The following is a 17,959-nucleotide window of genomic DNA, read 5'->3' on the forward strand; positions in this document are numbered from 1 at the left end:
TTTTTCTTTTTTTTTTTTTTTTTACATACTAAGCTATTGGAGGCAGTACAACGATGATCAGGACTTCTTGCAGCAGTTCAATGAGGTCTGGACTAAAACTATAAACAGTAGAGAACTTTCCTGGCATGTTTGACATTTTGTACTGACAGACCTTACACAACTGCAACTGTGCGAATAACCCCTTCAATTTTGAAATCAACACTATCTTCTGAAAAGTGTTAATCTATGATTTTGTTTCTCCTAAAGGTCCTAGACAAACACGGGACTGTATTTTTACAGACATAAGGAGGCTGGTGGACTTTACACAGTCTATATGTTTTCTTTTTCTTTTCTTTCTTTTTTTCCTTTTTTGCATCCTGATAGTATTCCATAAAACAGGCTGATGCACTTTGGGATTAAGTATAGTGCTCTGGTACTATATATAAATGCATAAATGCATGCACTCCAAATCAAATATTTGTTCCACATCCAAATCGTAAACAACAAAATGTAAAACTCCCACATTACGTGCATTAAGATGGAGTCTCTGTAATATGGCAGCAGACCATAATGTGTCTAATCATGTGCAAACTTACTTGTTTGTTTTTGTGTTTAGAGTTGATGAACTGTAGATAAGACAGTGAATAGTGTTTACATGGTAGCACACCGATAGACAGTAGGCATTCCTGTTATGCCTTTGGCCAGCGTAATGAACTGAGCTCTCACTCTCATTGCAGCTCTCTCAATTTAGCCAGCATCTCTTCAGTCTATGGCAGTGCACTCATTTTCTGCAGCCAGTGTATAGTACCTCAGTTGTTCTTTTGCACAGAGTGGAGCTGGTTGCTTGCAGAGACAATAGCCTTGATTTGAATCATAAAAGCAGTCCAGCATTATGACACAGTTTCTCTCTGCAGGGGAGGGTACCACACTAATATTCAAGCACACTGCCCTACACCACCATCTCCCCCTCGTCATCACCCTACTCCTGCTTCTGATCTTGAATAAATTACAGGAATTGGTAGAGCCATGAGTGTAGCATAGTGGTTTGGAGTGAAATTTGTGAGCTGCAGTGTGACGTAATCTATAGGGGGTCAGTCAAAAGACCTTGTTAAGCCTCACAGACACCTGCTTCATTAGGCAACGACCGTGGGATGAAAGTTTGGCAGTTCAAAGTTTTCAATAGCTGGATTCAGCGTTTTGTACACAATGGCTTAGTCTTATATTCTTAATTAGCACATAGACATTGTTTTAACCGGCTGAAATTCCCCTTTTGAAACTCCCCCAATTATCCAGTATTACAACTGGTAATTTATATTTCTGGCTGAGCCTCCAGCAACAAGAGCAAACTAGATAGAAAAACAGAGGAAAGTGTAACGGAGTTCATATATTTTTCAAGTGGGTGTAATAACCTGTGTTTTTATGTTTTCATCTGGCTGTGAAATGTTTCTTTCAACTCTACAGTTGTAGTAGACAGACTCCCAACTTACTATGCCAGGTGTTGACAGTATTTTGACTGGCTTCCAGTTGGAAGAAATCCCAGGGAGAGATTTTTCATTGTGCTCAGGGTCAGGCAGTTGTATTTACAGTTTGCTGCTATCTGTGAACTCAGAGTCTACAAATGCCTCATGTACTTCACTATGCTGAAAAACTGAGGGACTTCTTTCCCATGAAATTAGCTGTTGGCTTCTTAATACCTAATAATACTTTCACTACAAAACATAATGTGGTGAGTTGGTTACCTATCAAAATAATACTTGAATAAAATAAAACAATGAATAATTACTAAATATTTTAACGTGATCTAAGTTGAAGATCATAATCTTTTTTGTTTCCTTGAAGAACACACAACTAGTTATAATAACTCTTAACAACACAAACACTTAATTTAATAGAAAAATGTGCAACAATTGCTTTTATTATTCTAATGATTTTCAAGTATTTCGTCTTTCATTGAAAATTAATTGATATGGAGTTTAGACCTGCCTTAGCCAACTTTGAAGGAGAGTTGTGTTAAAATGGTTTGTTTGAGAAGATTACAATAAACACCACTTGAGTTCCGAAAACAAAGACACTCTCTCACTGATCCCATTAATGGAGAAATGGATGTCCCAGTTCTTCCTTCTGGAAATATGAACGACCCTTTATTGTTTTAAAGATGAAAGAGAAAATGGAACTTTTATTTGAACAACAATTTTAATGAATTCTAGCTCATCCTAGACCCTTTTCTTGTCGTGTCGGTGTCACACTCCGCCTCTCTACTCAAGCACACACATGCACAAAGGCACTCATAAACAGAACAAACAACTCAGTGTTTTTGTTTGTATTCGGTAGAAATTGTGAGAGTGGAAACCCTGGTGACAAAGTTCTCGCACAGGACTCAGGGGGAATCTCCAATCACACAAACAAAGATGTGACAGGTCAAGATTTATAACTTTGTTCTCTGTTGGCGAAAGAGCGAGATTTCTCTTTGAACTGTGTTAGCACTGCTTATAGTTAATAAAGCTAAATCTGAAGAATCAGCAGTAATACACTTAATTAGGAGAAATTAATATACACATTTATTTTAAAACCAATCTTTAGTGGCATATTTCTGCTTTTGTATACTCAGCTGTACAAAGTATTGAGTAATTCCTCCCTTTGAGCATTTAAGAACCTTGGATACCTGGAACTATTGTGACACACACTGCCAACAGAGAAGCCTTTATTCACAATTACATATGAATAATACTGTTCGTTTGCAGTGTCAGCTGACCAAATGTAGCTAAGTGAAGACCACCCGTACGCAAAAAGCAAAAAGATATGCTCACGTTATCTATTAGTTTGACGTGCAAAATGAATATTTATTGAAATGATTATTATTTTTTTTTTAAAAATCAAACACACAAAACAGTATCTTTCATTGTATTTCTTTGTTCTCCAGTAAGAAACTAATTTGGACATGTAAGCTGATACATAATGTCTATGGACAGCTACAGTAATGACATCAATAGAAGTTAACAGCAGTCAGTGAAGAAAAGAGGTCTTGGAAGACTTACGCTCAAGAACCACCGCGCTGCACAAAGTTGGAAAGCAACCTGAGCTACAAATGATACGATCAGATGATTTTGCATATTTGCCACACTCCTTTAACATCTCTGTGGATGGTTGCACAGACAACAAAAATATTCCTGTGCTGGCGTTGACCAAAAAACCTTCCGCAACATTGTTAGGATGAACAGTTTTAAAAGATCAGTTAGCACTACATAAGGCATTAAAAGACAAATGCATACTAACAGGAAGACATGCTAAAAGCTGACAAGTGACTCAAAGATGAAAAATACATGACATAGAAGCAAAGTTAAAAAGACATACTATACTTTCAGCCAAAAAAAAAAACAACCCCAAATTTGAGTGATCAGTCAGTTTAGGCAATCGAATCCAGTAGTAAAGATTGAGCCTAAAAATTAGATAGACAAAGGTAGGTGAAGTCACACACACGAAGATGGTAACACAAGAAGTGCAATGCAGGAACGTTTGAGACATGGCATAAAAACAATTACAATAGACATAGGTGACACACTGGGGCGGGGCAGGTAATGATAGATAAAGCACGAGGGCAGGAAGTGGAGAATTTTATGTGAGATACTCATTATATATACAAAATTAAATTAAATTGGTAATGAAGTTCTTCTTTTGCTCTTCCCCCTCCACCAACTAAACAAACAAAAAAGTTTTCATCAGTCATCAAAAGCAAGGGTCACTTTTGGTCAGTGGGTGTATTCAGTGAAGGTTTAAATGATCAAATGTTTGTCTATATTTCTGCTTTGCCTTTCGACAGTTTTTAACGTGGTCAGCTACCATCATCCTTTCATACTCGGTGGCCATTCATGACAAGCACACTCCATGTGATAGGAGTGCTAACAGGCAGTGTGTGTGGACACAGGGGACGTGATGACTTTACCACCCAGACCAGACTGATTTATGTGGGAAAAGCCCAAAGAGCACCCACAAAGAGTGTGGGGAGGATTAGAAACCCCTCTACAAAACTGGTCACGGCCAATCAGCAGCTGAGACCCCCTACAGACAGACGTCGGGGCCAATTGTAGTACAGGATTCAGGCTTTTGATCTGAATCTTGATTTTATTATTGCTTGATAATTGCATGATATCTTTATCTGTAAGGGTTACTTCATCTTAAACTTGAGCTGGCTTCTGAAGATTAAAGAGACACTTGAGACAGGCAGTGTTTATGAAGACAGTAATAAAACTCTGGATTTCCTTTAGTTTTCCAGGATTCTGCGCTGCTTTATAGCTCTGCCATTTTTAATTTGTTGTATCAGATTTTTAGCACAGGAAGAAATCAGCCAAGTACTCCCATTCTGTGCTAATATCCCGGGAGTTATTCTGACTTCTATATTACTTGTAATCTAGTTACTTAATAACAGTCATTTATATTTTTTCTTCTTTTTTATATTGATTGCCATTGTGTTCTCATGTCAAAATGTTTAGCTCCCTCCCTTAATCTAATGTATTTCAAACATTTTTACAACCACTTGGTTTTGTTTTTTGGCTCTCTCCATATACAAGACATCTTGCTTGCTTACATTACACGCCTCTAGTCCACGATTTAATAATTTTCCAACAACCACTCATAAAAAAAGAGGTTATTCCCTGTGTCCTCTTTCACCCTGATTCTATTCTTCTTATTCCTTCCACCCACTCTCTGACATATGCACACAGAGTGGCTTAAAGGTTGGAGCTTTTTGCCTAAAGTAAACATACGTCAATGATGGATCTTTCACTGGATTGTGGGAAAAAGTGTTTGACTTTCACACAAGCTCTCTAAACGGCTATTAAATCCCGTATGTGTACACATGTTTTGTTTCTGCAGAGAACAGGACAGACAGAAAGAACGAAGGAGAATTTTTACTTATGGTAGTCTTTTGTTCTCTGAAACACGTTTCTTTGTAAAATTGTTCTCCAGTAGGACAAAACACAGAGAACTTATAGGATTTGTCTGAATAATATCTTCCAAGATCAGGATTCTTTGTCACTAATCATAATAAGAGAGTTTTTGTCCCTTTCCTGTCTCTGTAGGCATTTACATCCACACAGCAGTCTGCAATAGATACTGATGTGGAGGAATGTGTTTCAGACGTAGCTGGAGACTGACCAGCTGGAGGAATTCGGAGCACTATGACTGCGCTTCCGTGTGAAATAGCTACTTAAGACCACTGTGAGCAGCTGCTGGACAGTGTCCCCCTTCCCCTTCCTTCTTCCCCCCTCTCTTAACCCCCTCTTCCAGATCCTTTCTCCCTCCATGAGGCTGTAAATCTTAAAGAAGAACGGAGGTGTTGGGGACTTGCTGAAAGGGTTCCAGGGATGATCGTGGGGTTTAGTGCAAAAGGTCAGGTCTGTATTAGTGAGCCCTGGTGCCGAGACTTTGGGCTGATATCCACTGATGACCTGACACACACGACCAGAGCACTGTCCACCATGAATCTTCACTCTGTTGTCAGGATTTATTGATCTGGTGCAAGGAAGAGGGCACTGAAGGCCTGCTGCAACAAGTGGGATTATCTTAACGAAAGGCTGAGGGTCATTTCAGCCATTTTACAAAACCATGTTCAAATCCATGTAATCTGACAAGTAAAGCAGAAAATAACCTGAGTTTTTATGCAGAATCGATGTGGTGACAGCCTTGAAAAGTGTTTCGTGTGGCATATGCTGCGACAAATATGTCAAATAAAAGACATATTGAGAAAAATGACTGAATTATAACTGCAACTGATCCCACATTAGCCTCTGAAAACCAGAAGAGAAAGACGTGGAGGGGTCCCCTGGTCTCTGTTCATCCTCTATCCCTCCTGAGTCAATTGTTGGGGAAGCATGGTGTCAACCCTGCGCCATCAATCACCTCCTTTCAGAGGAGGGCAGACAAGGCGGGGACCCGCCCCCCAGGACAGGGGGGTGGAAGTTCTCATGCCCTCCCCGCCTCCTGAAGCCCTGCGCCCCTACAGACAGAACTCCGACAGCTGGTTTGGCCATTAGGAGTAGGCCGAGACCTGAGGGCCCCCGCACAGCAGCAACAGCTGCCAGCCCACTGCCCCCAATCACCCTACCAACACAGCTCTATAAAATCTGTATTAGAAGACCAATATATATTCATGCCTTTGCATCCTTTCACAAAATGGTGACGCCATATGTCATAATCAATATAACTTGATCAATTTCAGAAAAAAAAAGAAAAAAACAAAATGTTGGTAATTTTCCTGGGTACATGATTTTGCTAATTCTATTCGTTTAAGGAAACATATTCATTAGTAGTGCAAACATTTCTGCCCTTTGGAAATTTAAAGAGAATGGGGAATGCAACAGTTAATATCAGAACATTTTGTGGTCAATTGCCTATTTATTATACATTTATCATGCATATGTTTGATTCCATCCATTTTTGATGCATTTTTGTCATTTGCAGGGATATGGGACACTGGTGTTTGGAGCTGGAGCCTGCCCAAGCTGGCAGTAGGCAGCGATATTACTGACGTGTGCTGTATTATCAACTGCTTCTTGATAGAATGCACTTAAATTCTGTGTGGTATAATTTTCTCCTTTGAAGATACTAAAACCAAGCCAAGCACCAAATTTATTAAACATATTTGTCCAGCCAGTTCATCATGCAGGCTTCATCATCAAAGCTCAATCCTTTTTTCCAACAATGGAATCACTACAAGGTAATATTTACCAGGTTGAGACTTTGTTTATACTACAAATATGTCTGTGTATATGTGATTTTGGAAAGAGCTTTCATTTGAAGATTGCTGTTTGCAAATGTGTGCTGATTGCGCTAAATGGGTGAGTGCACTCAGTCTTCTGAATTAACGTGTGTGTTCCAGGAGTGAGAGAAAGAGAAGAGACTAGAGCGTTAGAAGAGATTACGCCACACTCCCTCAGGATGCTTGTTACTCATGCACTACTGGCAGCCGAGTGGTTCCCACACTTACACACTGAGGTGAAAGAGGCTGCACCCACAGCCCTACCTGTGCCTTTTCATGTTCCAGCAGAGCCTTCCTGAGCCAGGATCTTCCTTAAGAAAAGAACAGGGAGAAAACACTAAACCTGCCTAGTGCGCAATGAAAACAGCAGCCAGTGAGTAACATTTCTAGTTTGCCACTAACGTATAATTACAACCAGATAGAACTAGAATGAGATAATTAGCCTGTAGCTTCTTACCCTCCTGCCCCCTGTTCCCCCCAACCCCATATATCATCTATCACATGCTGCAGACACAAATGCACAATATAGCCTTAAACAAGTAGTTTTTGCTAAAACCCCCCAAATCAGAATCCAACAGTCTTAATCAGAAAACCTACTGGCATTACTTCCATTCCTATGTTGTTGTCCAAGGTCTTGAAACTGAACTTTACAGTTTTGGTTTTATGAGTTTTATGAGACCTAGTTTATCATGGTTGCTTCTACAGCATGATGCTGATGCACCAGCAACTGACTTGCTGCCAATATCAACAGGGCTATTTGCTTTGTTGGCCAAGCAGTCTCTGATCGCCAGACCATGATGGAAGCCCCTGGCCCTTTTGTCCAAGTCTACTGAAGTGGTGTGAGATTACATATGAGATCATAACTCCCATCATCTTCATCTTTGTCACATTGTGTTGACTGGGGAGCAAAACTAGACCAAATGAAAGATTTCACACTTGCACGCTGCAACAGCTGCTGAACTTTATTAAAAGTGGCTGCCTAAGCTCTTGGGTATTCATAGGGAGTAGAAAGCAAGCATCGAGTCAAGATAGGGGATGAAGTCTGGAAATGGATTTAAAGGTGCATGGACATTCCTTTCGCACTCTGTGTCTGGTTTAGGGACACACTTGAATGATAAGAAAGGTAGTACAAAAATAAGACAGGGCAGTGAAGTGTCTGGGGTCAATACAGCTTAAGTGCTGTGAGGGTGAAGGATAGCTATCCCGCTATAGGAAGATAACTTGCAGAGAACTGTTGTGTACTCTCTGGTTTCTTTCAAACACACCATAAATAATTGCTGAGATAGAATCATCATAATAATCTGTTAAAACCATTGTTGTCACAGCCTCTTTAAGTGTGGGTTATTGAGATAGACTCCTGAAATATACCTGTGAATTAAAACCATGTTATCTTTTTAATAATATTGGGATTTCAATTCAAGTTATTGGTATCATGTTACCTTTATTCTTTTGCTTTCAAGTTTGAAAGAACAAGTAGGCCATTTCAGAAAAGCTTGGTTGTGGTTCAGTGAAAGGAGTGGTGATGGCAGTAGACATTCCACACCACAACATGTAGGGCCAGAGGAAAGAGGAAAGAGGGCTTGCAGTAATTCCACTTTTATTAAAACATATTGAAGAAAAACATATTGAAGAAAAACAGCATGCCAGTCTGTGGCAGGGGGAGGAGAAAATAAGCATGACAGCTGGATCAAACATCCGTCTCGCTATCTAGAAGCTTGTGCTCGTAAGCTTTTATGAATGTTTCATCTTTTTGCTCTCAGTGCTGTGATCCCTCTTTTCTTCCTTCCCACTCATCTTCTTCAACTCCATCCACTGTTCTTCAAATAGCTGTCCAGACACTACTGATCAACCCACTCTCTCCCTTCATTTTGTTTTAACCCACTCATCCTCCACCCACTCAGTCAAGTTCGTTCCGCCAACTCTATTTCCTCTCTTGTGGCCTTTCTATCAATTCCATGACAAATGTTTTGCTGTCTGGAACCATCTTCTAAAACATTTTTTTTCTTTACTAGTGTTACTAGTTGGATACCAGGCTGTGTAGAGCAAATTTATCCTAACTCACAACTACATCATTACTGAGGCTGGCAATTTTACAACTATGCTTCTGGCCACACTAACCCCAATGACCTGGTCACTGTCTCCCCAGCAACAAATGAAGGCAGTGTGATAATGCATGACAGAGGAGGTTTCACCTCAGGCTGACCTGATTACTGGGCCTGGGGCAGACACCATCAGCCTGTCACAAATAACGGACATGTTCAATTCCTCTGTTCATGCCATTTAGTTATCTTCCAGTATTCATTGCCTGCTTATGGTATGCGGCCCCCCAATTTTTCTAAGCCATCTGGCATTTCTAAAGGCATGCTATGAGGTCAAGAAGATATTATGCATAACTTTCTTGTGCTGGATTATCCAGCATCCTGGCACAAACTTTTAGTCATCTTCCCAGGACTCTTTGGAGGAAAAAGGCAATCTAGACAATCCAGACATTCCAGAGTCTTGTTGTGTTCTCTTCTACTCTCTAATTTAGAAGCAGCTGTTAGGCTCTGCAAGCCCTCCACCACCAAAGCTGGGTTGGGAGGTGGGAGTTGGCGTGAATATGGAGAACTAATGGCGACTGTCACACTTTCCTGGGCTGTGGTTCTGACTGTCATCAAAGCAATTGTAGAAGGGAGGGTGGACAGCAGATTACAGGACAGAGAGTGATAACTACAGGCCTCACCAGTGAAAACAGACGTCACCTATTCGACTCTTCATATTTGTTCCAGAAACAACAATAATTTATTTATTTATTTTACATTTATATTTGGAATGTTTGGCTTTTTTTTTTTAGGATCTAAGCTACGTTTTAAGATCCTTGAACTTCTGTCTGTGCTGCTCACATGTAAATGGTGTAATTATGCGGAGTAATTACACCATCAGCAAAGTAAAGGGTCTTTCTGGCAGTTTGGTGCGACGTGGGCACATGCTGCTATAGTGAAGAAAAGAAGATTTGCAACCACCCGTTGTTTGATAGAAAAAAGTCCTGTGATGACTGCATCGTGTGTCATGAGATCTCATCTCTTGGAGGCTTCTCACCATGCCATGGCATCCTGCCTACATGGCCATGAAAATAAAACTGTTTCTGGTGTGCCAGTGAAACTTTATAAATATGTGAGAAATTTGGAAAAAGATCTAACAAGTGGAAAATTAAATTAAAGTCTAAAATTAACTGTAAAATGTGTCATGTAAAATCATGATGTGGTCCTGTATTTGGAGCAGCTTTGTGTCTTTAGGTGTGCTTAGTGGCTGAGGTTCTCACACTCTGGAGAACATGTTGAGACACGAAGTCCCTGAGGGAGCCCAGATGTGGTCCACACTCTGCTCTGTACTAACCCCTAATTGCACTATTGGCTCCCTTATGGGACGTAATTACTAGGAAAATGTCTGCGTTTCAAACTGGTGGATGCCAGTTAATTTATTTTCCTTATCCTCGTGCCCAACGCACATGCACTTTGACATTGCACTTTGACAAAAACATGCCTTCAGATGTGCTACGACAGTAAAACAAGTACTATGTAATAAGCGGTATAGAATATGTTACTCACACATTTCCCAGTGTTTTGTCAGAGATGATTTTGCTTCACTTGGCCCACACCACTAAATTCTCTTATACATGCTGCATGTGTTTTTGTCATATACTGTGATTGGGCAATTGGTCCATATTGGAATTAAATCTATTTTTAGAATCTTGTGAATATATGGGACACAGACTTCTTCCTGCTGAGCAGTAAACTTTTCAGCTGGATTTCCCACATATACTGTATGAGAAGGGCCATCCTGGGGGTCCTGACTTGTGCTCCCATGAAAGTGCTGTTTCAACAGCTTGTTTTAATTCCCCTGTTTCCTGGAGTACAAACAGGGCGGAGGAAGCTCTAAAGCCCCTCACAGTACAATAAGAGCAGCCTCAGGGGCACACGAAGGAAGAGGGTCAACAGAATCACAGTGGGGCTTGAGGCATGGGAGTAAGGGGGTTGCAAATAAGGGCATGGAAGCCTACCCCCTCATGTAGGGAATTTCTGCCCTTTACATGGGATCTTACATAGGATATGTATATATGAATCAGATCTCATATAAAGGACAGAAATTCCCTATACATATAAAATCTCCCATTCTTCAGGAGTGAGCTTAACAAATAAGCAAGAGTTAAAGAAGTACAGAACTGTGGATCTGTTACAACTTCCTAACAGAACTAACCACTTTTTATTCACCACAATTAGGCACCATCACCCTTGTGGTTGCAGAAATCAAGGCTGAATGTACGAATGGAAAGCACTATTTAGAAAATGATTACATTTGACATTTACTGCAAAACATCAGCAAAACATTTGAAACCAGAAAGTATTTCCTGTGATTGTACTGAAGAGGCCTAGGTGATTAATGTATGGATTTCCTTGGATTTTCCCTCAGCACAACTCTTGCAAGATTAATTTTCCAGCATGTCATTTCTTGGAGTAGGGCTGAGTGGATGACTGATGGTAAAAGCACAAGACTTTGTAGGGGGGAAAAAGCAACTGACCTTGCATTTGCAATTCTACAAGGTTATGAACAATTTTCTCTTGCAGAGCGATTGAAATAGTAGAATAAGTTTAACCCTGACTGAGTTGACTGAACTCTTTGGACAGGTGGGGCTTCCATTGTTACACAGTCTGGATTTGGCATTATTTGGATGCTTTGTCTTTTCTACACACATGTGTGATTTATATAAGATCCACCCCTACTTTTACAAGGCTGCAACCTGTTTCATCTGTGTTCTACAGCGAACTGCAGCCCAAACATAGACTTGTTCAAAGCAACAAGAACTCCTAAAGTGACAGGCACTCAGGACACGCAATCCTCCTGATGACAGAAACACATGCTTTGTTTGTACCAAGGGCCGACTTTATGGCTTAGTCACTCAGCCTGGCACCTTGCAATATCTAATATTTTCCACTTTTCAGTCACGTCCAGCTCTTTACATTCATCCTTGTCTATGCCTCTCCTTCCTTTTCCAGATATATCAAAGCTAGGTCACTGCACTGAGGTGAGAGCAAATGACCTCTCAGTGTGCCTTAACTTAAATCTCCTGTTCCACATGCAGATGGCAGCTTGTATGTGTTTGTTTAGGCTGCTGAGTGAAGAGTGTGTGGGAAAAAAACTGCTCTCCACTTTTGGATCGATGAGGGGGAGATAAGAGTGCTCAGTGGCCTTCAGTGAATATGCATGAAAATCCTTTTACTTTGTGAGAACTTCGCTCCAGTTTAGAAACTTTTCCATATTATGATAAAAAAAAAATCTAACTTGCCCCACCCTTCACCCCAATCCCAACTTATCCTGGAGAACAGGTACCCATCTTGAAAAAAATTTACGTGTTAAAGAAAAACTCAGATGAGACAGAACATGCATACATACATGTTATGAAGTCAGTTATAGGAACATTGAAGTTGTGTGTCAGTATACAGATTTAGATGCTACACCAGAAAACTTAGGCCAGCAGATACAAAACAATACAATAAAAATACCAGAAACAACTTGAAGAGTTTGCTCCGCGTGGTTCCAAAAGTTCAGTTACAGTTCAATATCCATGTGTTTGGATTTTCACTCTTCCAACAGCATAGTTGTTTCAGAGCACCGTTGTGGAATATCTGTACAGCAATTTACATAAACCACCACCACTTTACATAATTTGATATGCACAGACAGATTAATAAAAGTGACTATTATTACTCACACAAATTCTAGTCCTGCACTAAAATTTCATCGAACGTAACAAAGATCAGCACAAGAAATAATTATATAGGTGCCAATTTTGTTTTTTCTCTCTCTAAATATATGACATTAAACTCTAACACTGAAAATGAGGATTTTCTCTTCAAAAAGCTATCTTTCCTCCCCTTTTTAAATTTTGACAGATTGATGCAGGCCGCAAGAATCCTGGAATTTTAGTGTCCCTGGTTTTTGGTTTTTTCCCATCAGTGCTTGTGCTTACCGTGGGAATCAAGGGCAGAGATAGGAGGATGTGGGAGAATACATACGCTCTGCTATTCAAACACATAACATTTAGAGGAAAAACGGTAGGGAAGGTGCCCAAAACTCCTCTTCTTCTTCTTCTTCTTCTTCTTCTTCTTCTTCTTCTTCTTCTTCTTCTTCTTCTTCTTCTTCTTCTTCTTCTCCTTCTTCTTCTTCTTCTTCTTCTTCTTTCTGTCCTTCTTTTTTCTCTTCTTCTTCTCCAAAGCTCTATCTTTAATAACAAGATAGAGCTGTACTGTACTTGTGTCAGCCTTCAGTGCCAGTGCATCTCTGGGAACTCAACGGTTGATTGTAGGATAAGATAGCAACCTGTCTATACATGATTTTCTATCAGCTTATCTTTATTACTCATCATGCTCAGTTTCTTAAAAACACTAATTCATTTTCTTGCATACCACTTACTGCCTGATGCTGTTGTTATACGATTCACCACTGTTGGTTCTCTGTCTGAATGTCACATATCATCCCTACACCCAGAGTAGAGTAATTCTCCCAGGGACTGGTTTTCAGCCTTGGCTTTGCTCTTCTCTCTGTATCGCAGAAATGAAGGTCTTCGCTCTCAGCATAATAGCAAATATATATCACCTTTAAAAGGCACACATTCCAGTCCTAGCACCATGGGAAAACACATCACATGAGCAGAACATTTTTGTGAGTGAGCACACTGTAGTTAAATCAAAGAAAAAAGGCTGTGAGTTGGTGAAGGGATTGGAGTAAAGAAACAGGACAAAAAAGACTTTGAAGCCTAAAATTGTGAACATGTCAACAGTGAGAAAAATAAATCCTGTCTTGTCTTTTAAATTAATATAGAAAGAAACTGAGTGAATAAAAAAGTCACACTGATAGCATATGCATAGTGAGTGTGTCAGTCTCTGTTCTGGTTCTCCTTTGTGGTGCCTGAAGAGGCCCTGTGTGTGGTCTGAGTGGTTCCTGTCTTCGAGGAGTGAACCAGTCTCAGACACTTCAGACTGCAGTCTCACACACACGCACACGCACGCACACACAGACACACAAGCGAGCACGGATGCACGCACACACACACACACATACACACAGTGATGAGTGCAAAGAGGGAGAGGTCCAATAAACAAGGCCTTTTTGATCCAGCCGCAGCCCAACAGCCTGCCAAGTTGCCTTTGTCTTAGAGAGGACACCACAGCCGTCACACAGACTGCTGTCTACCCACTGCTCTTAGCTGTGGTAAGGGGCATCATTCACATGCTGCTGTGCCAGAACCAGGACTGGAGAGAAAGAGAGACACACACACAGAGCTGAAGAAAGACAAAGCCCAAAGACAAATAGAGAAATAAAGTACGGAAAACAGTGTCTATGTCTACTGATTTATTGCACAACCAGATGTAAATGTCTGCATTTCAGCTGTTTTCATCACCCAGTGTTCTCAAACAGCTGCAGGCTGTTGTGCAACATTAAGGTGATTAGGTGGCAATGATTTTTCAGAGCTGTTGCACATGGTCTTCATCACTCATATGCCAATACAGTCCACTGATGTGGGGGAGCCATTGGGGGATTCAGATTGCAAGCCCTTGCAGAATATAAAAATGGAAAAGCCAAATCCAAGTAAATTTGATATTGGGGATAAGTGGAACCAGAATACTTGAGCTATTGTTTCTTTGTACAGAATAATTTTTTTTAAAAATGGAACCCATTCTTGTAATAAGACCCAAATGTTAAAGAAAAAAAAAACACTTCTTCGAATGTATAGAGTAGACTGTTTCCTATTACTTGTGAATGTGTTTCTCATTTTTATGTATTCTTAAGGTCCATCTTGAAGAAGGAATTGCAAATTACCTTAGGCTAGAGTAGTAAATTACTAACTGTGGTATGTAGCATTGTCCCTAAAAACAGTTCTCATTAATGAAATATTTTGTGACACAATAGGACTAACTTTTTGATGTTTCTCTCTGTTTTCTTTACAACAAAAAGTGAGTGAAATATCACTTTTTGAAGCTGTTTTTGTGAATTTTGCGAACTGTGAATTCAACCTGGGTAGTGAACACACCTTACCTACCTGATCCTGCAGCATTCATACAGTGAATCTGGCCTGCCTCTTCAGTTTCACGGAGCAATATAGTCAAAGTGTGATACTGGATACTGGAAAAAATGTTCAGGTAAAAATGTGTTTTATGCTCCCTTGAAGAAGCAGTGAGTTGGTAGAGGTTTACTTATCGTAATTAATCATTTTGTAGTGTTGGCCTTCTAATTTGGGTTTTGTGTGTGTTAGATCATCCTGTTCCTCTTTAGACAAGAGGAAACTCTAAACTGAGCCTTGGATCAGGTGTACCCACCATGCCCATTTCCCACAGTTGAGGCCCAGGCTGCAACAGCCAGATATCTGACACTAATCACCCATTAAAAGTATAATGCAGTTCTACGCCAGACTGGACAGAGCGACACTGGCAGCTGCAGCTACTATATCCAACTAATTCTAGAGCATAGCAAAGGCTTGTCGAGTAGACTGGACAATTTCTTTGGGTTTTTTTCTTATTCGAAACCTGTAATGGAAATTTGCTAAATAAGAATTTGAGTGAGTCAGACTGTAAGCACTAAAGACTATATGAAGAGAGACAACAGAGGTGCTTGTGAGATTATCAGTGGAATAGAATAATTGGAATTCAAAGTACAAGTTAATAGACCAGAATAAGGATGATTATTTGCTCTTTGCCATAGCATCGATTTTCTTCTTGAATGTTTACTTCATCTTCTTGCCTTTAGTGACTGTCTAAAGGCCTGACCTGATGCTGGTTTTTGCTTTGGTCACAGATTGGGATTGGGTTTAATAGCAAGCTAAAGACAGTGCCTTTCCATCGGCGTCTGCAAGAGGGGATCAACATTTAGATAGGGGTTTCAAGACAGTTATAACACAGCACCTGTTAGGGCTCAGCTCAGGCCAAGATTCTGTACGACCCTGCTGTGCAGCTGTGGGTCCAATCTGAACCTCAGCCAGGAACGCAGACCAGGACCGGCTCTCTCTCCTCCCACTGGCTTCTGATCTGACACCACACATAACAATGAAGCTCCTCTGTGAGTGCTTTGACTTCAGCAGGTCTGTAATCGAATGATATGGAATATGTTTGTGGTGATCTAGTAGACCCTGGAATGTAACTTGCACAATAAGGCCTGGTTTTAAAACTTTGTCATGGAGTTGCAGTATGAGGCAGCACAATTGTGTAACAGGCACAGTTTGTTTCAAAATATTCTGATGTTACAAGTTTTCCTTCTCACTGGAAATAAAGAGGAAGACTATGGGGAAAAAAGAGGAATCAAGAAAAAAAAAAAAGCAAATTAGAACTCTGACCAGGCCTCTGGGGACTACGTGTTTTGGACAGTTTAAATTACTATTGTAAATATCTCAAGTTAAACATACACTGAAGACATAGTGGTGAATTTTTTCCCACTCTCTTGAATGGAAAAATCTGTGCCCCCCAGCACCTCTCTCTTGGAATTCTGGTCTCTTGAGATAGGCAATATTAAAGAGGCTAATGTGACTAAAGGGCTCTGGGCTGTCCTTCTAGGGCTGCCTGCTTTCAATGTCCATTTATAACTAGATTGGTCCAAATAAGCAGAGGAAGCAAGAGCTGCACTTTCCCACAGTACTGCGAGGGGACAACATGACTACTCCTTTATAGTTCATGACTGCATGGAAACTGCACTCCCACTAAGAGCTCGGAATGGGTGGACTGGTGGACCGTAGCAGCCCAGATAACACAGCTTGACCAACACAGAATCTGATTTGCTAACTTGAAACCAACCATGCACACTGATAGCAACAGTGCTGGACAGAATCATGCGAGGAGCCATCGCTTCAAGCATAAGATTCCTTTTCCATTCCACAAAAATCCTTTTTTAGTTCTATGCAAAAAATAAAATATACAATTTTACAACATTGCTATGTATTGTGGGGTTTCAGGTATGCAGACGACTGTTTCAAATGTGTTTTGTAATTATTGTGAGTACATATAGACTGAAGAAATTGTTTACATTGAGTTCAGTCACTTTCTTAAAATTCAGTTAAATGCTGATGATTGTACCCAGGTGCATGATAGCTTTCTTGTGCAGGTAACAAAATCTGCTCACCACCTGCCACGACCCAATTGTGCCAAGAAATGCTCTCTAAGACAAAGCCTGGCTGACCTCCACATCAGTACATCTTATGTTCCCTTACTCAACATGACTCCACTGAGATGCCTCATCTGCATGCCTGTGTCTTTGAACCCCCTTTTGTGCTTTTTCTGCAGCAGGTCCATTTTGTGGGTATCTGATTTCTTATGCTACAGCTTGAGACCTGTGGCTGGACTGTGACACTTTCGTTCTGGTTTTTAAAACTTCTGTAGCCATACACTCTGGAGGTTGTGACCTCTGTATGTGTGTGAGTGACAGGAAGGAACAGAGTCTTTTAAGAGGATTTACTGTGAATTAGCACGCTGATTTGATGCTCTTTTTCATTGTGCTCTGTTGTGACGAGGACAGACTAGCCTGGCCCCTTTACAGATGGGTAGATTACATTTCACTGACTTTTTAAAAGCCGTGCACTCAACTGATATTTTTTTGGCAATGTCACTGGTCAGCTGTCACATCTGTCAAATTCATTTTTTTGAAGGAACATTTTAGGAATATGGAAATTCAAAAACTTGCATCATTTTTTCCAAATTTATCTTCTGTGTTTACCGACACATGGTACACTAACTTCACAGACATCAGTCATTCACAAGGATGGATTATCTGCTCACATTTGATATCCCAAACATAGAAAAGACGGTGAAAAGCTGAACCAAAGCAACCTTTCTTGTGCTTTCAAATTTTCACCAAGCTCAGACTGAACAAAGGAGCACAATGGTTGCTCAATGGTGAAGTGAGCCAGCTCTCTCTAATCAGTTTGGAGGGCAGCTGTCTAGCAAAGACTTGACAGTTACCATCCAGCTGGCTCAGACTCTGGGAACCAGTGAGAAAGGCTAAGATGCACTTTGCACCATTATAAGCATACTTTGTCTCTGTCTTAGTTGTTTTATTATTATTTTATTTTTTTTTACTTTCTTATTCTTCACACTATCTCTTTCTCTTTTTCCTCGAACACACAAAAAAGTAGCAAGATCACACTAGCGTTTTTGACTTTTACCCCCTGGTTAAACTATAATCTGTGGTTTTGTTCCAGGACTTCTT

This window comes from Maylandia zebra, linkage group LG4, assembly GCF_041146795.1.
Source record: "Maylandia zebra isolate NMK-2024a linkage group LG4, Mzebra_GT3a, whole genome shotgun sequence".
In the NCBI taxonomy this organism is placed as follows: domain Eukaryota; kingdom Metazoa; phylum Chordata; class Actinopteri; order Cichliformes; family Cichlidae; genus Maylandia; species Maylandia zebra.